We start from the raw sequence: 9,125 nt of genomic DNA on the forward strand, positions 1-9,125 counted from the left end.
GGCAGAAGATGGTGATAGAGGGTTGTTTTTGAGACTGGGTGTCTCTAATGAGTAGTGTGACACAAGGTTCGGTGCTGAGAGAGCAGAGAGAGACCGCCCCGAGAGATGCAGGATGCGTAGTTCCATGAAAGTGGCCAAGAGCGGAACTCACTATCAAAACATGGAGGGGACAGGGGGACACAATTTTCTGGCGGCCACGGGCGCATGTGCACACTCACACACACACACGCGAGCGAGGCTTCGGAGGCTCAATCCAGCGCTAAAAACGGCGATTTTAAAATCGGGATCACAAGAACTTGGGGGGGGGGGGGGGTGTCCCCCACCTCTCAAAACATGGGGGGGACGTGTCCCCTCTGCCCCCCCCCCCCCGGGTTTTCCGCCCCTGAAAGTGGCGACATTATTTAAATGAACAAATTGGACGAGAATTTTGGTGGCATGGTTTGTGGTTGCCACTAAACTTGGTGGTATAGTGAAGAAAGAAGAAGGTTATTTAAGATTGGACCTGGATGTCCAGTCACTCTACACCTCCATCCCCCACATGGAGGGTCTTAAAGCCCTCCTTTTCTTCCTCAACCGTAAAGCCAACCAATCCCCGTCTACTAATATTCTCCTCTGCCTAGTGGAGCTGGTCCTTACCCTTCACTTCTTTTCGTTTGACTCTTCCCATTTCCACCAAATACAAGGCTTAGCTATGGGCACGCGCATGGGCCCAAACTATGCCTGCCTCTTTGTAGGGTACGTTGAACAATCTTTGTTCGAGGCGTACCATGGCCCTATCCCCAAATTCTTCCTCCACTACATCAACGACTGCATCGGTGCTGCCTCCTGCACTCACACACAACTCACTGACTTCATCCATTTCACCACTAACTTCCATCCGGCACTCAAATACACCTGGACCATTTCCGAAATTTCCCTACCATTTCTGGAACTCACTATCTCCATCGCAGGTGATGATTACTGACCAACATCTACTATAAACCCACTGACTCCCATGGCTATCTGGACTACACTCTTCCCACCCTGCTTCCTGTAGGGACTCTATCCCCTACTTCAAATTTCTCCATCTACACCGCATCTGCACCCAGGATGAGGAGTTCCACACCAGGGCATCGGAGATGTCCTCGTTCTTCAGGGAACAGGGGTTCCCCTCTTCTACTATATATGAGGCTCTCACCAGGGTCTCTTCTATACCCTGTAACTCTGCTCTCATTCCCCATCCCCCCACTCGTAACAGGGGCAGAGTCCCCCTTGTCCTCACCTTCCACCCTACCAGCCGTCACATACAACAAATAATCCTCCGCCATTTTTGCCACCTCCAACGGGATCCTACCCCTGGCCACACCTTCCCATCTCCTCCCCTGTCTGCTTTCTGCAGAGACTGCTCCCTCCGTAACTCCCTGGTCAATTCGTCCCTTCCCACCCAAACCATCCCCTCTCCTGGCACTTTCCCTTGCAACCGCAGGAAATGCTACACTTGTCGCTTTAACTCCACCCTTGACTCCATTCAAGGACCCAAGCAGTCTTTCTTGGTGCAACAGAGGTTCACCTGCACCTCCTCCAACCTCATCTACTGCATCCACTGCTCTAGCTGTCAGCTGCTCTACATCGGTGAGACCAAGCGTAGGCTTGGCGATCGCTTCGCCCAACACCTCCGCTCGGTTTGCACTAACCAACCTGATCTCCTGGTGGATCAGCACTTCAACTCCCCCTCCCATCCTGAATCCGACCTTTCTGTCCTGGGCCTCCTCCATGGCCAGAGTGAGGCCCACCGTAAATTGGAGGAGCAGCACCTCATATTTTCGCTTGGGCAGTTTACACCCCAGTGATATGAACATTGACTTCTGTAATTTCAGGTAGTCCCGGCTTTCTCCTCCCCTTCCCAGCTCTCCCTCAGCCCACTGTCTCCGCCTCTTCCTTTCTTCTTCCCGCCCCCTCCCCCCCCCACCCTCACATCAGTCTGATGAAGCGTCTTGACCCGAAACGTTGCCTATTTCCTTCGCTCGATAGATGCTGCCTCACCCGTTGAGTTTCTCCAGCATTTTAGTCTACATTCAATTTTCCAGCATCTGCAGTTCCCTCTTAAACATAAGATTGGATCTTGGTCATTTGAGCCAAAGGGTAGAAAAATGGTAGATGGGTTTAATTTTGGAAATGTGAGGTGTTGCATCTTGACAAGAAAACTAGAGCAGGACTTACACCGGAAAAGGTAGAGCTCAGCCGAGCTTGTAGAGCAGAGAGAAAGACCTAGAGATCGTCAAGTCAAGTTTATTTGTCACATACACATACGAGATGTGCAGTGAAATGAAAAGTGCAAGTGCGTAGTTCCATGAAAGTGGCGATATAGATAGACATGGTGGTGAAGAGAGCATTTGGCATGCTTGACTTCATTGGTCAGTGTACTAAGTCCTAGAATTAGAACTTGATGCCAAGTCTGAGGGGTGACCACATAGAAGTATATAAAATGATGAGGGGCATAGATATGGAGAATAGCCATAGCTTTTTCTCCAGAGTAGAGAATCTAAAAGGAGAGGACATTGGTATAAGGTGAGAGGGCAAAGATGTAAAGGGGATCTGAGGGGTAACTTTTTCATAGAGAAGGTAACATAGAAACATAGACATAGAAATTAGGTGCAGGAGTAGGCCATTCGGCCCTTCGAGCCTGCACCGCCATTTAATATGATCATGGCTGATCATCCAACTCAGTATCCCGTACCTGCCTTCTCTCCATACCCCCTGATCCCTTTAGCCACAAGGGCCACATCTAACTCCCTCTTAAATATAGCCAATGAAGTGGCCTCAACTACCCTCTGTGGCAGAGAGTTCCAGAGATTCACTTTGAAAAAAGTTCTTCTCATCTCGGTTTTAAAGGATTTCCCCATAAGGTAATATGTATATGGAACGAGCTACAGGGAAAATGGTAGAGGTGAGCACATTTAAAAAGACATTGGATAGGTACATGGATTGGAAAGGTTTTGAGGGAAATGGGCCAGACACAGGCAAGTGGGTTGGCTAGGTTAAATTGGGCCACAGGGCCTCTTATGAGTCAAGGGCACTATGATTCTTATAGCAGAGTTAGATTCGAATCCCCCTTTTGGGCAGTTGGTACCTGGGACCTCACGTAGATGCACATACAGTTATTGAGACAGTATAAACATGTTTTGGGAATGGAGTATTCTATTTTATGTGCATCTATGTACGTGTTTTATTGTGCTTTTTGGACAGCCAGCCCTTATCATGTATCTGCTTCAAAGCAACATAATATTGTCACAGGCACCATGTTGCACCATGTTGCACCAAGACCTTGGAGACTCCAAGTGTAAGCATTTTCTGTTACTCTAAATAGACATTAATCTTTATGTAGGAAGCAAATGCAGTTGCTGGCTTACACTGAATATAGACACAAAATGCTGGAGTAACTCAGTGGGACAGGCAGCATGTCTGGAGATAGGAATGAGTGACATTTCAGGTTGAGACCCTTTTTCAGACTAAGAGTCAGGGGAGAGGGAAACCAGAGATATGGAAGAGTAAGGTGTGAAAATGACAGATCAAAATAGACGATGCACAGAGGGGGAGCAGCAAGAGAGAAAGTACAACCATGGGCGCCGCGCGATTGGCGACGTTGGAGCTCTCGACATCCGCGCCTCTCTGAGACTGCGAGGTCCCAATGTAAAGTCTGCAGGCCACAGTCTGCACCGCCAAAAGTCCGTTCGTTTTTTCATTTTTAAAAATTTATAATGTGTTAAAAGTCTGTGTAAATGTTCTCTGGTTTGTTTTATGTGGGGGGAGGGGGAGGGAGAAACTTTTCTTTCAGTTTCTTACCTTGCCGGAGATGCGATTAATTTTCGGATCGCATTCTCCAGTCGCTCTGCGGCCTACCATCGATAATAATAATAATAATAATCTTATTTATATAGCACATTTTCAGTCAACTTGCATTGACCCCAAAGTGCTTCACATAATTACATTACATTACACACAGGCAAAGGTGGGTGAAGTGTCTTGCCCCAAGGACACAACGACAGTATGCACTCCAAGCGGGATTCGAACCGGCTACCTTCCGGTCGCCAGCCGAACACTTAGCCCATTGTGCCATCTGTCGTCCCGATGGAGCTGGAGGCTTCCTCGGAATGACCCTGGGTCCCACCCCGGGGTGTGGACTTACATCAGAGCCGATCCCTTGCCTGGGATTGCTCAAACCGTGGCCTGCAGACTTTACAATGGGAACTCGCAGTCTCAGAGAGGCCGTGGATGTCGGGAGCTCCAACGTCGCGGAAGGTTAAACCGGTTGTCCGGCGTTGGGGAGATGACATCCCCCCGATGCTGGAGCTGATCGCCTCCCCGCAGAGGGCCCGCTGCCGGCTACGGGAGTCAAGATCATCCAGTCAACGGAGGGCCCGCGGCCCCCGACCACGGGAGAGCAAAGGGAAGAGATTGGACTTCTTTTCGTCTTCCATCACAGTGAGGATTGTGGAGGAATCACTGTGATGGATGTTGACGTTAAAATGTGTTTTGTGTGTTCCGTTGCTTTTTTATTTGTATGATTGACTTGGCAAATTAAATTCCTCGTATGTTGCAAAACATACTTGGATAATAAAGTATTAGTGTGATTGTGATTGCAGAATTCTCATCGGAAAGAGGAGGGATATTTAATCTTGGATATATAATCACTGAATCTCAGTGCAATCTTGAAGATCTAATAGTGAACAACAACCTGATCAGTGGCCACAGCCCACACTCCTGTAAGCTTACCCAGCTTTGCCCAAATGCATTTGGTGAAACATTTTCCTCCACTATCCCGAGTTACTCACAAATTCTCCCGAGTTTTCCCCTTGATTCAAACTCGGAGAATTACGGTAATAGCCAGCCACGGGTACTCGGGGCTATTTTTTTTTACTCGTGGACATTTTTCAACATGCTGAAAAAACGTCCCGACTTACCTGATGCCCTGAGTACCTACGGCTGGCATTACGAGCCGCTACGAAATATCTGCGGACTCCTAAGGACTCGCTACGGACATTCTCTGAGTTTGAATCAAGGGGAAAACTCGGGAGAATTCGTGAGTAACTCGGGGAAAGTGGGACAGGCCCTTAAAGTCTCTCTCCACGCCACCATTATAGGCCACCTTCCTCACCCCAGCCCTCTGCATAAGTGCCAACCACTGGCCAACACCCACTGATGTTCGACAACTGTCCCCAAGCACTTGGCCACTGATTTCCTCCACTTTACGTTCAACCAACTTGTAAGTTTGGGCAGGAAATGGAAGAAAAATGTTACTATGTGGTTCTGTCATTTGATGTGATTCTACTATTTAATCCAAATGAACTTCGATGTTCTTGAACCCAGTGCACTCCCTGGCCAGCTCCCTATCCCTGCCCTCCCTCTCACCCCACCACACCTATTCATTACATCCCCAGTGGAATGACTGGTGCTGGTGGTGGGCGAGAGGTCTGATGAGGAGAATGTCAGAATGGATACACACCTAGAAACACACACACTGACTGACAGCAGTTGGTTTTGCTTCAAAGGAGCAGCTTTATTTTGCTTTTAAAAGGAGAGGCATTGGAATTCTAGCCCTCTAATAGCCACTCTATTGTTGTAGTTATGATGTCAGGTGCAGCTGCACTGTTTTTACAGCAGGGTTTGGGCAGGTGAGACAAATGAGCGTCTTTTGATTGCTTAGGAAATACTAGATCGGGAGTGCCTTGAAGATATGGATCATGATTGATGTTCTGCATCAACATTTGTGGTGGAATAACTGGGCTTCCTGCACCTCTGTTTCTGTAACAAGGTTATCATTTCTAAGGTCCTGATCAGCTAACGTCTATTTTGTCAAAAGAACTTCTAATAGACCCAAGTAAGATTTTAATTTGTGTTTTTATATTTTGCATTCAATGCTCCATTTTAACAATATGGTCACTGTTTCTCTGACTGTCTGTCAGAGAAAATGTGTCATCCTTCAACCTCTTCACGCTTCTTCACTAAAATAAGATGAAAGTCACTAACTCAATCTGTTGCAATGTATCAAAATATGTATCATTCTTCACCTCACAGTCCACTCCCTTCTGGAATCATAAGCTTTTGTATAATCACTTGCTTAACATCTTAGCTTACATTAGGTTACTTTTCCACGTTTTCGGACAAAAACACTGTCATTATTAAGAAATCGTGGATGTTTACAAAACAAAATTTGAATTTGAACAGTGATTTTTGCTGGTCAAAAATTGTGTCTCGAATAGCCTCATTAACTTGGTTAGGACAACATCATTCAGTTTGATCATAACTTTGAAACTAAAGTATACACTTCTCTAACAATTTGCATGTTCAAAAATCTATATTATTTCTTTGATTTCTGTGATTTAAAGCTTAACTATTAATTTTTAAACATAGAAGTGTTTGTATGTGGAAAGTCATAGGTCTAGATTGGCTGAGCAGAACTGATTTGTAATGAATCGGTCGAAATTTATTGACTTATATATTTCTCTGTATGCAGTAAATCAACCACCAAACTGTTTTGATAAAATCAGAAGCTTTGAAGACCGCCTTTGAAACATACACTTTCATAAACAGTTATGTGAACCTGAATGTTGTAAATATAACCTAAGATACTTGGATTAGTAAGTATGCTGATGATACCAAGATAGTGGATAATGAAGAGGATTTCCAAAGTCTACAGAGTGATTTAGGCCATTTGGAAAAATGGGCTGAAAGATGGCAGATGGAGTTTAATGCTGATAAATGTGAGGTGCTACACCTTGGCAGAACAAATCAAAATAGGACGTACATGGTAAATGGTAGGGATTTGAAGAATACAGTTGAACAGAGGGATCTGGGTATAACCGTGCATAGTTCCTTGAAGGTGGAATCTCATATAGATAGGGTGGTAAAGAAAGCTTTCGGTATGCTAGCCTTTATAAATCAGAGCATGGAGTATAGAAGCTGGGATGTAATGTTAAAATTGTACAAGGCATTGGTGAGACCAAATCTGGAGTATGGTGTACAATTTTGGTCGCCCAATTATAGGAAGGATGTCAACAAAATAGAGAGAGTACAGAGGAGATTTACTAGAATGTTGCCTGGGTTTCAACAACTAAGTTACAGAGATAGGTTGAATAAGTTAGGTCTTTATTCTCTGGAGCGCAGAAGGTTAATGGGGACCTGATAGAGGTCTTTAAAATGATGAGAGGGATAGACAGAGTTGATGTGGACAAGCTTTTCCCTTTGAGAATAGGGAAGATTCAAACAAGAGGACATGACTTCAGAATGAAGGGACAGAAGTTTAGGGGTAATATGAGGGGGAACTTCTTTACTCAGAGAGTGGTAGCGGTGTGGAATGAGCTTCCAGTGGAAGTGGTGGAGGCAGGTTCGTTGGTATCATTTAAAAATAAATTGGATAGGCATATGGATGAGAAGGGAATGGAGGGTTATGGTATGAGTGCAGGCAGGTGGGACTAAGGGGAAAAAACATTTGTTCGGCACGGACTTGTAGGGCCGAGATGGCCTGTTTCCGTGCTGTAATTGTTATATGTTATATGTTATAAGAACATAGTAGAGCATATTATGTTTGATTTCATAATTATAAATTAAAATATAGGGGACTACCTGAGGATTCAGCTGAACTAACGTGGTAAACTTGACATTGCTAATTGTCTTTCTTGCATTTTGGATCGGATTTCCATCCCTAAACAGCAATAATCAAAGTCAAAGGGTAGGAATTCTCTCCCATGGTATGCACAGAATACAGGCTGAGTAAGCATTGAATTTTGCTTCTGAATATCCAGTTCCACTAACTTAATTAGATCAAATTTCAGAAGGTGAATTTGAGAAACTAAAAACCAAATAAAACTTCAGATTCAAGACATCTGAAACTAAAACAGAAAAGGTTGGAGATATCAGGGCTGCCAACTCTCACGCTTTGAGCGTGAGAATCACGCCCTCAAGCAAAGTCTCACGTCCTCACGCTGATCAGAAATTTCTCACACTCTGATCAACAAAAATGTTCAAAACTCGGATAAACTGCATGGTCCGCGGGTGTTGGAGAGCCGGGGCTGAGGGAGGGATGGAAGCAGAACCAGCGACGGGAACAGATGCGGGGAGCCGGGACTGGTGAGTGTTTGCCGAGCAGTCGAGTGTTTGCGGGGCTGACATGTCGCTCGCTGCAGCGCTGGCCATGGAGCAGCTCCGGACAGTGCAAGTCCCGGGCCGGCGCGGGCGTCGGAGGCGTTGGAGGCGTTGCGCCGCTGCCGTGAGAGTCTCTGTGCCGAAGGGACAGACTCTCAAAGGGAGGTGGAGGGAGAGAGAGGGGAAAGAGACAGGGAGACAGTGGGGGGAGAGAGAGAGGGGGTGAGAGGAGAGAGAGGGGAGACAGAGGGGGCGTGAATGGAGAGAGAGAGAAAAGAGAGGGGGGGAAGAGGGAGGAGAGTGAGGTGGGAGAGGGGGGAAGAGAGAGAGGGATGAGAGGGAAGAAAGAGGGAAGAGAGAGAGGGGGTGGAGAGGGAGGAGAGGGTAGGAGAGAATGGGAGAGAGAGGGGGAAGAGAGAGGGGTGGTAAAAGAGAGAGGGGAAGAGGGAGAGAGGGGGAAACATAGAAACATAGAAACATAGAAATTAGGAGCAGGAGTAGGCCATTCGGCCCTTCGAGCCTGCACCGCCATTCAATATGATCATGGCTGATCATCCAACTCAGTATCCCGTACCTGCCTTCTCTCCATACCCCCTGATCCCCCTAGCCACAAGGGCCACATCTAACTCCCTCTTAAATATAGCCAATGAACTGGCCTCAACTACCCTCTGTGGCAGAGAGTTCCAGAGATTCACCACTCTCTGTGTGAAAAAAGCTCTTCTCATCTCGGTTTTAAAGGATCTCCCCCTTATCCTTAAGCTGTGACCCCTTGCCCTGGACTTCCCCAACATCGGGAACAATCTTCCTGCATCTAGCCTGTCCAACCCCTTAAGAATTTTGTAAGTTTCTATAAGATCCCCTCTCAATCTTCTAAATTCTAGAGAGTATAAACCAAGTCTATCCAGTCTTTCATCATAAGACAGTCCTGACATCCCAGGAATCAGTCTGGTGAACCGTCTCTGCACTCCCTCTATGGCAATAATGTCCTTAGACAAGAGAGAAGT

Source organism: Leucoraja erinacea, chromosome 6 (genome assembly GCF_028641065.1).
Source record: "Leucoraja erinacea ecotype New England chromosome 6, Leri_hhj_1, whole genome shotgun sequence".
Taxonomy (NCBI): Eukaryota; Metazoa; Chordata; class Chondrichthyes; order Rajiformes; family Rajidae; genus Leucoraja; species Leucoraja erinaceus.